Below are 14,347 nucleotides of genomic sequence, written 5' to 3'. Positions count from 1 at the left end.
GTCTGGTCAAACTCATGCTGGTAGCTTCGAGAACAGTGTCCAACCAACTTTGTAACCAGAGGTTCAACTGAATAGAATCTGAATCACATGCACCACAAGGCCTATGCAGCCTCAACTTAAGATGGCTCCCCGGCCTGGCTTTGCACTGCAAAGTTTGCAGCAGCACGTGCAACAAAATGGCGTCCAGCATTCAAAAACCCCCTCAGCTTGCGTTAACTAGCCACACACAAGGCATGCAAGCTCCACCCCCCAGTCATTCTTAGACTTCTTATTGGGTGAGTAACACAGCCAAGCAACACAGCTGGAGCCTCCCTCCTCCCTGGCTGGGAGGGAGGGAGGGAGGGAGAGGAGCTGCTTCCTTTGAAATTTAAGGGCCATCATTTAAGGGACATCCATCAATAAGGGGCAGCATCGGGACATGATGCTGGAATAAGGGACTGTCCCTTCAAATAAGGGACACTTGACAGCTATGGTCTTAATAACACAAGGATGGAAGAATGAGGAAACCCCAACTAAAGAACTACGACAAGAGAAACTGATGGACTATGCAGAACTGGCAAAACTGGCACATAAACTACGGGACAAGGATAACTGTGACTTTAAAGATGAATGGGAACCTTTTACAAAGTATTTAAAGAGGCAACAAAGTGAACTGGACTCCTTGGCAGGCTTTGAATAAACACTCACCAACTTTTTACTGATAATAACCAGTCAGACATCTTAAGGATTTATACAATTTTGTAACATGCAGAGAATAGCATCTATAGAGAAAACAGAGATTGGAACTGAGGGAAGTAAGGGGGGATGGGAGGAGGGTTGTTTATTGGGGGGAGGGGCGGAAATGGGGGAGAATTAAGGATGATATGTTTTAAGATAATATGTTTTGTTTAAATTCCTAATAAAAAAAAAATATTTTTAAAAAGGTTGTAGTGCAATAGAAAAACAACAACATGAACCTGCAAAGGGAAGGCAGCAGCTCCCGTTTTCAACACTTTAAAAGCACCTTGTCTCAATAGGCCATCAGATTATATTACTTTTAATTATTAGGAATACTTTAGGCTACTTTAGACTCTGCCCACCTGCAATTTCTAGTACCTGCCATTCAGAGGCATATCTTCTCTGCCAGCGGAGAACAAATTAGCTATTGTTGCTGGCAGCTCTTGAAACTTTGTCCTCAGTCAGTGAGACCTGCGAGAGAACCTGCAGCCGATATCAAAAAAACTTTCTGGAGCCTGCTATCACGACAACACAATCTTCCATCTCCTTGGCTTCCTTTTTATCTGCCTTCGTTCCGCATCTAGACCATATTATTTTATTTCTTAAAATACTTTATTAAAATAGGTACTTGTGAAATACAAAACGATTCTCAGTCTCTCAAGGCACCTGATAGCGTATTAAAAATCAAACAAAGACACACAAAATTCAGAGTCGCCAGCAACACACACCGATGTCCAGTGCTATTTTCCTAGGAAAAGAGATGCCAGAAATCACCTGTAACGCCTTCCTTGCCTACCTGAGAGGTGCCGGAACTGAGTTCTGGCGAGTTCCAGCTGAAAAATAGCCTTGTCGATACCAACTCCTCACTGCTTCCTTCTGTTTCAAGTTAGAAATCAGACTACCATCCAGTGTCCGAGATCACAGGGAGATTTTTAAAAAGACCTGATGAATGCAACACAGACCACCAATCGACCATGTCGCAATTTGGATATGCAAAATTTGCACAGACACACCCGAGTTTCCCTGCATTGGTTTTGCGCTCCGCTCTGAATAAAATCCAGCAATTTCCAGATGGGGCAAGGTGTCTGGGAAAGATCCACACTAACCCTTAAGCAAGTAATTACAGGATTTCTGTCTCTCGCTTTCCACCCCCCAATAGTACGTCTGGAAGCCTGTCTCTCTCGTCCGTGACATGACAGCATTTCCAAAAAAGCAGCCTAATGTTAGGTGTACTCCTGGCATTCTGCCCAGGAAGGGAAGATAATAAGGGATAAGGGAAACAGATTCCCATGGAAACCGGGGCTGCCCCCAGTCTTCCCAGTGGGCCATGCTGGGAGCGAAGAACCCCGTTTTGCGCCACGGGCTCTGCTGGAAGACTTTGTGGGATGGGTCTCTTTGGGCCAAGTGTCTCTGGATCAGATGGATTTACGCAAAGAGGCAGCAGTAGATCACCAGGCAGAGGGGATCTCTCAGCCTACTGCATCTGCTAATTAGAGGATGTTTTTGCTCCAGAGGAAACGAGACGCTTGCTCCCCCCCAGACAAACAAAAAAATTGCAGGTGCCAACATAGAAAGCAACAGACAAATACATGCACAACATCCCATAATTTGGACCTATTGCAATTTCCACGTCTGAGGCGGATGTATAGCACCATATAATTGGAAGAGTTGAGACTTGCAGAGGGCAAGGAAAGGGTAGGGAAAGCACCCGTAAAGTTCACATTTCTTTGAGGCGAAGACAACAAGAACAGATATGGATTTAAGTGCAGAGGGGGAGTGCGGTCTAGTGGTTGGAGCGTTGGATCGAGACGCATGTTCAGATCCCCACTCAGCCGCAAAGCTCATTGGGTGTCCTTGCGCCAACCTCTCAGCCTAAGAGCTGTTTAAAGATAAGATGGAAAGGGCCATTTTGACCTCCTTGGAGGAACGGAGGGATATAAATATAATAAATAATAATAAGGATATATCTACTTTTTTAATTCATCAATTCCTTTTGCTGGTCAGGAAGATCAGAGTCCTGTATCAATGTAGTTGGGAACTGGGTTCAAATCCTAACTCAGCCATGATGGTTAAAGGAGGGATGCGATAAGGAAGTTATGAATGGTTTATTTCCCCCCATGCTACCATAAATAACACTCTTTGTGTTTAAAGTTTCAGAAGTATCAGATAGAAATGTTCTCAGCATACATTAGAGCAGGCATCCCCAACCTTCGGCCCTCCAGGTGTTTTGGACTACAATTCCCATCATCCCTGACCACGATTAGCTAAGGATCATGGGAGTTGCAGGCCAAAACATATGGAGGGCCGCAGGTTGGGGATGCCTGCATTAGAGGCACCCAATAAAATGGAAAGTATTTTCAACTCAAAACATAAACAGAAGGCCAAGTTCATAACTAAGCGTTTATATAATGCAGTTCATTTATTTAAAAAAACTATATATGGCTGTATTGTAAAAAATATATTTACAACAAAACCATGCAGTGAAATCATGAAAGGTGTTTTTTTTTTTAAAAAGAAAGGAATTAAAACAAACAATTATCTCTCCCTCAAGACAGGTATACAAGAGACAGGAGATTCTGTGCCGTCAGGTAGACCGTGAAATATAATTGCAGGCTTACTTAAGTACAACCAAACATAGCCAAAGCGACTGGTTCATACAATCAGTACATGCCACTCCCTGCCACAAGGCATAGTGACCACTATTAGCTTAGAGACTTGAAAAGGAAAGGAGACAAATTCAAAGCAGGGTTACTAGTCCTCATTACCTCCTGCTACCTCCTTGAGCAGGATACGGGTGGTGCTGTGGCTTAAACCACAGAGCCTAGGACTTGCATATCGGAAGGTCGGCGGTTCAAATCCCCGCGACAGGGGGAGCTCCTGTTGCTCAGTCCCTGCTCCTGCCCACCTAGCAGTTCGAAAGCACAAAGTGCAAGTAGATAAATAGGTACCACTCCAGCGGGAAGGTAAACGGCGCTTCCATGCACTGCTCTGGTTCGCCAGAAGCGGCTTAGTCCTGCTGGCCACATGACCCGGAAGCTGTACGCCAGCTCCCTCGGCCAATAAAGCGAGATGAGCGCCGCAACCCCAGAGTCGGCCACGACTGGACCTAATGGTCAGGGGTCCATTTACCTTTTTACCTCCTTGAGCAGAGGCAGTTGAGCCTCTAAAGACCCGTTTCCGGAGAACAGCCACAGGAGAGCTCTTAAGCTCATGCCCCATTTGCCAGGAGTTGAGTGATTTACAGTGGTACCTCGGGTTACATACGCTTCAGGTTACACACTCCGCTAACCCAGAAATAGTGCTTCAGGTTAAGAACTGTGCTTCAGAATGAGAACAGAAATCGTGGTCCGGGGGGCGGGAGGCCCCATTAGCTAAAGTGGTGCTTCAGGTTAAGAACAGTTTCAGGTTAAGTACAGACCTCCGGAACGAATTAAGTACTTAACCCGAGGTACCACTGTATACCGGACCATATACACATTATTTTGCTCCGTTAGTTGTTCTGTGATGCTTCTGCGATGTTACCAGAGAGAGGCAACGAAAGTGAGACACCCTCCAACATTTGTGTTATGAAAAGTTGCAGGATTTGGGCAGGAAGTTACAAGACGTACAGCAACCGGAAACGAGGCAGCGCGCCCGCCCCAGAACGTTCCGCAGGTGCAAAGATTATACTGAAAGCATTCTCTGGTATATAGCCTGTCTAAAATCCATGCCACATTCAGCACATGTCCCAGAGCATGGTTCACTGCACCGCCTCACGTTTCGTCTCCTCTGCAACCCAAACAGCCCAGAAAAACTTGAGATTCCTGCAGGAAATGCTCTCCTTAGCTCTAAAGACCTCACTGCTTGGTTTATCTGCATTGCAGTAGCTGCGCTGCTACCTCTGAACCCTTTACACTGTTTGGATAGCGTTGCTGCTGGCAGTCCCTGCCTTAATCCTGCCTACGGATTTCTCCTTGAAAGGTCCGGTTGCAGGCAGTTCAGCTTTGCTTTCTCCTGCTTCTCTTCTCCAAAGCTACTCTGGTTTTGCAGAAAAGCCTTTCCCCCAAATCCAGGAGTTTTGAAAGGCACCAACCATCTTCTTGTACTCTAAAACATCTGGAGATGGGGGGTTGGGGGGGGGGAGAAAGCTGTTGAAATCAGAACAGCTGGCTTAGCAAGCATGGCTTTGTTGCTCAGGGCTTTTGCCAGAGGGGGAGAGAGGCGTTCAGAAGCCTCAAGACAAGGGGTCAGCAAGCTTTTTCAGCAGGGGGCCGGTCCATTGACCCTCAGACTTTGTGGGGGCCGGATTATATTTTTTTTTTGGGGGGGGAGCAATTGAACACATTCCTATGCCTCACAAATAACCCAGAGATGCATTTTAAATACAGTGGTACCTCAGGTTACATACGCTTCAGGTTACAGACTCCTCTAACCCAGAAACAGTGCTTCAGGTTAAGAACTTTGCTTCAGGATGAGAACACAAATCATGCTCTGGCGGCGCAGCAGCAGGAGGCCCCATTAGCTAAAGTGGTGCTTCAGGTTAAGAACAGTTTCAGGTTAAGAACAGACCTCTGGAACGAATTAAGTACTTAACCTGAGGTACCACTGTACAAGGACGCATTCTACTCATGTAAAAACACACTCATTCCCGGACTGTCCACTGGCCGGATTCAGAAGGCGACTGGGCCGCATCCGGCCCCCAGGCCTTAGTTTGCCTACCCATGCTTGACAGCTACAGCCCAGTATACCCGAAGGAGCGTCTCCACCCCCATCGTTCTGCCCAGACCCTGAGGTCCAGCTCCGAGGGCCTTCTGGCAGTTCCCTCCTTGCGAAACGTGAGGTTACAGGGAACCAGGCAGAGGGCCTTCTCGGTGGTGGCGCCCGCCCTGTGGAACGCCCTCCCATCAAATGTCAAGGAAATAAACAACTCTCTGACTTTTAGAAGACATCTGAAGGAAGGGTGTGTGGATCCAGAATTGACCTCCCCAGTCACTTACAGACTCACTGTTAGGATCCTGTTCATGGAAGACAATCTTACTCGGCTAGGAGTGATGGCGAAAGAAGATGATAGATTTGGGGTCTACGGCCAATTTCATGGATGTGGACTTCATGGAACGCCTTTGGGAAGATGCCTCGCATGTCATGCACCCCTCCCCCCCCCCGTTGGTCCAACACTTCCACTGTCGTGCTCCCCAAAACCAGGCACCCATCTGGCAGGTGGAGGTGCATAGTGTCATACGTCCCGAATCAACTGATCTTGAAGCAGCAGAGAATGCAAATACTTTGGAAATTAAGAATATCTTTAATAAAAGTTATGTAAAACAGATGAAAGAGGTTCTGAGAATAAAGGGGCTCTGGGGCTGCCCGATTGACCCCAGAAGGTGCAGAACTCCACCTGCAGCGTGGCCACCTGTGTGTTTGGCTGAAAAGCAGGATTTAAGGACAATGGCCAAGGATGATAATAATAATAATAATAATAATAATAATAATAATAATAATAATAAATTTTATTTATATCCCGCCCTCCCCAGCTGAAGCCGGGCTCAGGGCAGCTAACAACAATAAAATAATACAACATTCTAAAATCATTTCATTATAAAATTATTTCAAATCAAATTAATGGCAACCATTGGGCTAGAGTTCTGTGAAGATTGCCAAAGGAGGGAGTCAGGCTGCGCCCTGACCAAAGGCCTGGTGGAACAGCTCTGTCTTGCAGGCCCTGCGGAAAGATGTCAAGTCCCGCGGGGCCCTAGTCTCTTGTGACAGAGCGTTCCACCAGATCGGGGCCACGGCCAAAAAAGCCCTGGCTCTAGTTGTGGCCAACCTAACCTCTCTGTGGCCCGGGACCTCCAAGATGTTTTTGTTTGAAGACCGTAAATTCCTCTGTGGGACACACCAGGAGAGGCGGTCCCACATGTATGAGGGTCCTAGGCCGTATAGGAATTTGAAGGTTAAAACCAGCACCTTAAACCTGATCCTGTACTCCACCGGGAGCCAGTTCAGCTGGTATAAAGGTAAAGGTACCCCTGCCCGTACGGGCCAGTCGTGTCTGACTCTAGGGTTGTGCGCCCATCTCACTTAAGAGGACGGGGGCCAGCGCTGTCCGGAGACATTTCCGGGTCACGTGGCCAGCGTGACGAAGCTGCTCTGGTGAGCCAGCACCAGCGCAGCACATGGAAACACCATTTACCTACATGCTATAAAGCGGTACCTATTTCTCTACTTGCACTTAGGGGTGCTTTCGAACTGCTAGGTGGGCAGGAGCTGGGACCGAACGACGGGAGCTCACCCCGCTGCGGGGATTCGAACCGCCGACCATGCGATCGGCAAGTCCTAGGCGCTGAGGTTTTACCCACAGCGCCACCTGTGTCCTTTCAGCTGGTATAGCACAGGGTGAATGTGATCTCGCAGCGAGGACCCCGTAAGGAGTCTTGCCGCAGCATTCTGCACCCGCTGGAGTTTCTGGGTCAGTCTCAAGGGCAGCCCCATGTAGAACAATGGGAGTTGTAGTCGAGCATCGAGGGCCCCCAGTTCCCAAATCCTGTCTTATAAGTGTAAGCCTTTTTTCCACAGAAATGCATGCACAGCATGAACCCACATGCTCAACATGTAGAGGGTTCTCCCCACCCCATGAAAATCTTTCCTTCCCAGGATCTCAAGGTACTGCACATGGTTCGACTCCTCCCCATTCCATCCACACAACAACCCTCTGAGGTAGGCTTCATAGCTGTCAACGCTTCCCTTTTTTTAAGGGAAATTCCCTCATTCCGAATAGGATTCCTTGCAAGAAAGGGGAAAGGTTGACAGCTATGGTAGGCTGGGCTAAGATATGGCAACTGGCCCGACACTGAGGTCCAGCTCCGAGGGCCTTCTGGCGGTTCCCTCGCTGCAAGAAGCCAAGTTACAGGGAACGAGGCAGAGGGCCTTCTCGGTGGTGGCACCCGCCATGTGGAACGCCCTCCCACCAGATGTCAAAGAGAACAACAACCACCAGACTTTTAGAAGACATCTGAAGGCAGACCTGTTTAGGGAAGCTTTTAATGTTTATTGTATTTTAGTGTTCTGTTGGAAGCCTCCCAGAGTGGCTGGGGAAACCCAGCCAGATGGGTGGGGTATAAATCATCATCATCATCAGCAGCAGCAGCAGCAGCAGCAGCAGCTTCATGGCTGGCTGAGGATTCAAACCCTGCTCTCCCAGGTCCTAAGTCAGACACTCTAACCATTGCTCAACACTGTTGTTGGTGTAAATTGTTTTTGTTTTTTGTTTTTACCTTTAGGTAAACCGCTTTGTGGGGTTTGTTCACTTTTGCAATCAAGCAGCGTATAAATTTTACGAAACAAATAAAATAAACATTCCGTGCGGCGCTATTAAATTCGTTCCCGCTCGACGTGGCAATTGTGACCCAGCAACTCGGATGGTTTTGAAAGTGGCACAGCAGCGGGTTGGGTAGAGGAACTCTCACGACTCAGGAACACCCGTTTGATGATGTGCTTCGCACCGGGAAGCTGGAAGGGATTTTAACGCACCAGTTCATCACATTGCCCGGAGCAATCCTGGTTCCCCGCCCCTCTACTCTTAACACAGTGCAAAGGCTTAATAAGGCCTCAGTTCCAGGCATGAGATGTGGAGGAAATGCAGAGGAGAGATTTAAATGAGGAGGAAAGTCAGGGAGGAAGAACAAGGTTACTGTTGAAAATGATAGGCTAAAAAAGTAATAAAAAATTATATATATATATGAAAAAAGAATTCAGAGAGGATTGGAGGAATTTGTGGAGGAGAAGGCTATTGAGGGCTACCACCCACAACGGGTCTGCTCTACTTCCACAGTTGTGAGGCAGCAACACTTCGAGCTCCCAGTTCCTGGGAACCACAGGAGGTGAAGAGATGTGGCTTGTGAGTTTCCCAGTCATCTGGTTGGCCACTATGAGAACAGGAGACTGGAGATGGGCCATTGGTCTTCTTATGTTAAGAAGGGAGGCTAAGGGAGCTGGGCATGTTTAGCCTGGAGAAGAGGAGTTTAAGGGGTGATATGATAGCCATGTTCAGATATATAAAAGGATGTCACATAGAGGAGGGAGAAAGGTTGTTTTCTGCTGCTCCAGAGAAGCGGACACGGAGCAATGGTTCCAAACTACAAGAAAGAAGATTCCACCTAAACATTAGGAAGAACTTCCTGACAGTAAGAGCTGTTCGACAGTGGAATTTGCTGCCCAGGAGTGTGGTGGAGTCTCCTTCTTTGGAGGTCTTTAAGCAGAGGCTTGACAACCATATGTCAGGAGTGCTCTGATGGTGTTTCCTGCTTGGCAGGGGGTTGGACTCGATGGCCCTTGTGGTCTCTTCCAACTCTATGATTCTATGCTCTTACGAATCCAAGCGGATAGCTCAGTTGGTTAAAGTGTGGTGCTGATAAAATGCCAAGGTTGCAGGTTCGAATCCTGTATGGGAGAGCTGCGGATTCCTGCATTGCAGGGGGTTGATGACCCTCAAGGTCCCTTCCAGCTGTATGGTTCTATGAATCTGCATTAAGGCGGCCTGCAGCCCACATTGCATGGTTTGCAAAGTCTGTGTGGTTTTAAGCACACACACACACAAACACACGGGCAGAGTTTCCATGGCTTCAGTGCACGATCTGTATTGTTAAGAGGAGCGGACCACAGTTTTCCTCCAAGGATTTCAGCAACAGGATTCCGGATAGAGAGACTTCTGCAAAAGCCTGTAATTTACGGGCTTGCAGGCCTGAGCATTCCTTCCGAAACCACTTCACAGAAGCTTCCCCCACCAACATCCCTTTTGGCAAGCAAGCACACACACACACACACACACACACACACACACACACACACAACTGACTCGACTTGCACACCCCAGACTGCAAGACTGAAGGGAGAGCAAACTGAACAGTGTTACCCCAGATTGCCAGAATTGTAGAGCTGTAAGGTCATCTTCTAGGCTACGCAATAGACCTGATCTAACTGTGCAATTGGAGGCAATGAGAGATTTTACTTTCTTGGGCTCCATGATCACTGCAGATGGTGACAGCAGTCACAAAATTAAAAGACGCCTGCTTCTTGGGAGACAGCATCTTAAAAAGCAGAGACATCACCTTGCTGACAAAGGTCCATATAGTTAGAGCCATGGTTTTCCCAGCAGTGATGTATGGAAGTGAGAGCTGGACCATAAAGAAGGCTGATCACTGAAGAATTGATGCTTTTGAATTCTGGTGCTGGAGGAGACTCTTGAGAGTCCCATGGACTGCAAGAAGATCAAACCTCTCCATTCTGAAGGAAATCAGCCCTGAGTGCTCACTGGAAGGACAGATCCTGAAGCTGAGGCTCCAAGACTTTGGCCACCTCATGAGAAGAGACCCTGATGTTGGGAAAGATGGCGGGCACAAGGAAAAGGGGAGGACAGAGGATGAGATGGTTGGACAGTGTTCTCGAAGCTACCAGCATGAGTTTGACCAAACTGCGGGAGGCAGTGGAAGACAGGAGTGCCTGGCGTGCTCTGGTCCAGGGGGTCACGAAGAGTCGGACACGACTAAATGACTAAACAACAACAACAATTGTGCAATGCAAACCATGCCCAGCTGAAAACTAAGACACACTAAGTATCCGCCTGCAAAATTCTGGGGAATAGCAGTAGCCAGGGTGCTCACATTTTTAACCAGAGAAGCCTACTTGGTCCCCCTCCACTGCTACCATGGCAACCTAAATCTCCCCAGCTGCCCTCCTTGCCCAAGTGATCACAGTAATCAGCAAACACATCATAAATCTGACATCTCCCAGCTACAGATTTGGTTACACGAAGTCACTGAGCCAACTCAGAGTGAGGGCAGCAAAGCCCCTCGCTCTGAATAGGCATTTGAGGAGACAGCTGAACTCCATCCCCAACTGCTCATTTGTTCCCCTCTGCCAGAAATGGTCAAAATTGCTTTTTACGCGAGTGAGAAATATTAGGAACCCTACCCTGCCTCATTCAATCTCCCTCCCCCCATTTAAAAACCGGCTGGGGTCTACGATACTGAATAAAGGCCCCCAAAAGTTGTTAAGAACATCCAGATTTTAAAAACCTCTCCTGCAAAAAACTCGACTGCCTCTTTGCCTCCCTGTGTTTTGAGACTGTAGCAAAAACAAGCTGGAACAGTAAATCAAATACCTAAAAAAAAAAAAAGAAATCCAGGACAAAAAGAAAGAAGGCGTTCATGTTCACCTGGAATCAGGTGCAACGTGACTTTTCGCCTCCCCTCCAATAAGTCTCCGCTCACACACAGCTGCAACATTTTATGCACAGCGACTGCGTTTATGTACACATTGCTAGGGAGACAGAACAAACCTGGTTGGAGCGTAATTGTCTGTCGCTCGCTGTCAGGGTCCCGTTTCCATGGCTTCGTGCCAATCGAACAGACCGTATGGAAACTTACAGCCAAGATGGCCACACGTCGCTTTTAATTGGGGGACAGGACATCTTCCATCTAGCCCATGAGCGAAACCTGTTCCACCAGATCTCCCCATTTGATAGAAAGCCACTTTCTTTCTGAAATCACACTCAATTCCCCTCCATATGATTCATTCTATTTGTTGCTTACTCAAACGCAAATTAGGATGGTGTTTTGGTTTTTTGTAGGGACGCGGGTGGCGCTGTGGGTAAAACCTCAGCGCCTAGGACTTGCCGATCTCATGGTCGGCGGTTCGAATCCCTGCGGCGGGGTGCGCTCCCGTCGTTCGGTCCCAGCGCATGCTAACCTAGCAGTTTGAAAGCACCTCCGGGTGCAAGTAGATAAATAGGGACCGCTTACCAGCGGGAAGGTAAACGGCGTTTCCGTGTGCTGCGCTGGTGCTGGCTCACCAGAGCAGCTTCGTCATGCTGGCCACGTGACCCGGAAGTGTCTTCGGACAGCGCTGGCCCCTGGCCTCTTAAGTGAGATGGGCGCACAACCCTAGAGTCGGACACGACTGGCCCGTACGGGCAGGGGTACCTTTACCTTTGCCTTTGTTTTTTTAAAGCATGCAATACCAAATGTGAAATACCTCGGAGGACCTTATTAAGGTCTTATTAACTGAAAGGGCCTTATTAACTGAAAGGTCTCATCCTGCAATGCACACAAAAAAAGAACCCCATCCAAAATCCGATGCACCTGAAACTTGCAGAAGGCAGGATCAAACTGGAGAACCTGCTTTGTGCTGGATCTCCCCTCCCATCCTGGCAGGGAACGTGGACAGGCGCCACCGACATGTCAGAGTCGGCTCACTGCGACGGGGGAGTATCATTGTGGCCTACTGGGCCAAAAAAACAAAACAAAAAAACCACTCATCATTTAAGAGAGGCAGTATGGTGCAGTGGTTAGAGTGTTGGACTAGGACTTGGGAGACTAGGGTTCAAATTGCCACTTCACCATGAAGCTCATTGGGGGACCTTGGGCCAGTCACTGCCTCTTAGCCTAGCCTACTTTACAGGGTTGTTGTGGAGATAATAATAATAATAATAATAATAATAATAATATATTTATATCCCGTCCTCCCCAGCCGAAGCCAGGCTCAGAGCGGCTAACAACAATAAAAGTAACATAGGAGCCAGTTTTTCCTCCTTGGGGGAGAAGTGCAATAAATAAATGAAATGAAATTTGAATAAAAAGAATGAATCAAATACATTTAACCCCAAGGAAGCAGGTGATGAAAACTGTCTCATCATCACCACTGCCTCAATTGTTTGGGTATAATCGTAAACCTACTCATCAGTTTCTAGACGCAATTATTCCCTGTTTATCACCAAACAGAGAGGAAAATCACGGTAGTTGAATGTGATTCATTCATCCCATGCCAGTGGAAAAGGTTTCAGGGCGTTTCATGATAGGCATAGAACTGTAGCGTTGGAAGGGGACCTCCAAGGATCATCTAGTCCAACCCCCACCTATGGGGCTTGAACCTGAAACCTTGGCGTTATCAGCACAGCGCTCTAACCAACAGAGCTATCCTTCACAGTGCCAGGTTGCATGCCCCAAGCACCCAAGGCTCAGTGCCGTCGTGGCACCCGAATATTTAGGGGATATTTGGATTTAGGGGCATTCAGACACAACCCCACAAATGGAAGCTTGGCCTCCAGCGCAGACCGTCTGCCGGGAACATGCCTGTTTGAGAGCAAAGCACCAAGACTATATCTTAGCTGTGTAACATGAAGCGGCATTAAATCTCACGGCGGGCATTTTTCATTGATGCGCCTAAAAATAATGCCAGCCATATTTAACATTAGGGCGGGAGTATATACATAGATAATCTCATTATTCTGCACATACTCAGCCCCTTGTTCCAAATTTGTGCGCAGTCGCTACAGGCAGCTATTAATAAGCTTCCTAAGGCTTCGGCCAAATCGTCTAAAGACACTTTTAATTTCCAAAAGGGACGTCTTGTACAGCCCATTGGCTTCTCAGGCAGGAGATGATTCTAGGTTTAGAGGCCCGTTCGGTGAATCACACACAAATTATCCAAAATAGCAGCTGTGAATTTTTATCTGTATTAAGCTTGAAGTTTCCTCCTAAGAAATCGAGGTGGCTTACAATTTGCCTTCGCAACAACCTTGTGAGGCAGGTTAGGCTAAAGCAGGCATAGGCAAAGTTGGCTCTCCAGATGTTTTGGGACTACAACTCCCATCATCCCCAGCCTACAGGACCAGTGGTCAGGGATGATGGGAATTGTAGTCTCAATGATCAGTGTGGTGCTGTGGTTAAGAGCAGGGGATTCGTAATCTGGTGAACCGGGTTTACCGTATTTTTCGCTCTATAAGACGCACCAGACCACAAGACGCACCTAGTTTTTGGAGGAGGAAAACAAGAAAAAAAATATTCTAAATCCCAGAACCCAGAACAGCAAGAGGGATCTCTGTGCAGTGAAAGCATCGATCCCTCTTGCTGTTCTGGCTTCTGGAATAGCTGCACAGCCTGCATTCGGTCCATAAGATGCACACACATTTCCCCTTACTTTTTAGGAGGGAAAAAGTGAGTCTTATAGAGCAAAAAATACGGTAATTCCCCAGTCCTCCACATGCAGCTGCTGGGTGACCTTGGGCCAGTCACACTTCTCTGAAGTCTCTCAGCCCCACTCACCTCACAGAGTGTTTGTTGTGGGGGAGGAAGGGAAAGGAGATTGTGAGCCGCTTTGAGACTCCTTCGGGTAGTGATAAAGCGGGATATCAAATCCAAACCCTTCTTCAGCTGTGTATATAAGGGGTGAGAGTTTTGTTCGCCAGTATCAGCACCCTGAACGTAGCCAGGTATGTACTTAGCTCAGATGCAACAGCACACTATGGTTTGCAAGAAACCAGAAAGCAGCTGCTTAAGAGGAAAGAGGAGCAAGGAGGAGGAAGAGATGGGAGTACAAGTCCTATGCTCAGCCATGAAACACCAAACCATATCCTGGCAAATTCAAAGTGTTGGTCCTGACCTTTAAAGCCCTAAACGGCCTCGGCCCAGTAGACCTGAAGGAGCATCTCCATCCCCATCGTTCTGCCCGGACACTGAGGTCCAGCTCCGAGGGCCTTCTGGCTGTTCCCTCACTGCGAGAAGCCAAGTTACAGGGAACCAGGCAGAGGACCTTCTCGGTGGTGGCACCCGCCCTGTGGAATGCCCTCCCACCAGATGTCAAAGAGAAAAACAACTAC

At 47.8% G+C, this 14,347-nt stretch overlaps 1 protein-coding gene across 8 annotated transcripts in view; it reads right to left on the bottom strand.

Annotated features, from left to right (window-relative positions):
* RELT (RELT TNF receptor) overlaps window positions 1-14,347 on the bottom strand; it is an 86,729-nt gene that overhangs the window by 69,669 nt on the left and 2,713 nt on the right. The window contains exon 2 of one of the 8 annotated variants that reach the window (XM_083736937.1): window positions 11,832-11,973. The exons of 5 other annotated variants lie outside the window; for them this stretch is intronic. The gene's annotated coding sequence lies outside the window, so the exon portion shown is untranslated. Of the gene's footprint in view, window positions 1-1,513; window positions 2,047-11,831; window positions 11,974-14,347 lie in introns of those variants that run through there. 2 more of the 8 variants (XM_083736933.1, XM_083736936.1) reach the window with 2 other exon arrangements.

Source organism: Podarcis gaigeae (genome assembly GCF_964106915.1).
Source record: "Podarcis gaigeae genome assembly, chromosome: 4".
In the NCBI taxonomy this organism is placed as follows: domain Eukaryota; kingdom Metazoa; phylum Chordata; class Lepidosauria; order Squamata; family Lacertidae; genus Podarcis; species Podarcis gaigeae.
Note: the sequence above shows the minus strand (reverse complement) of the source record. Positions and strands in the feature narration are given on the sequence as shown.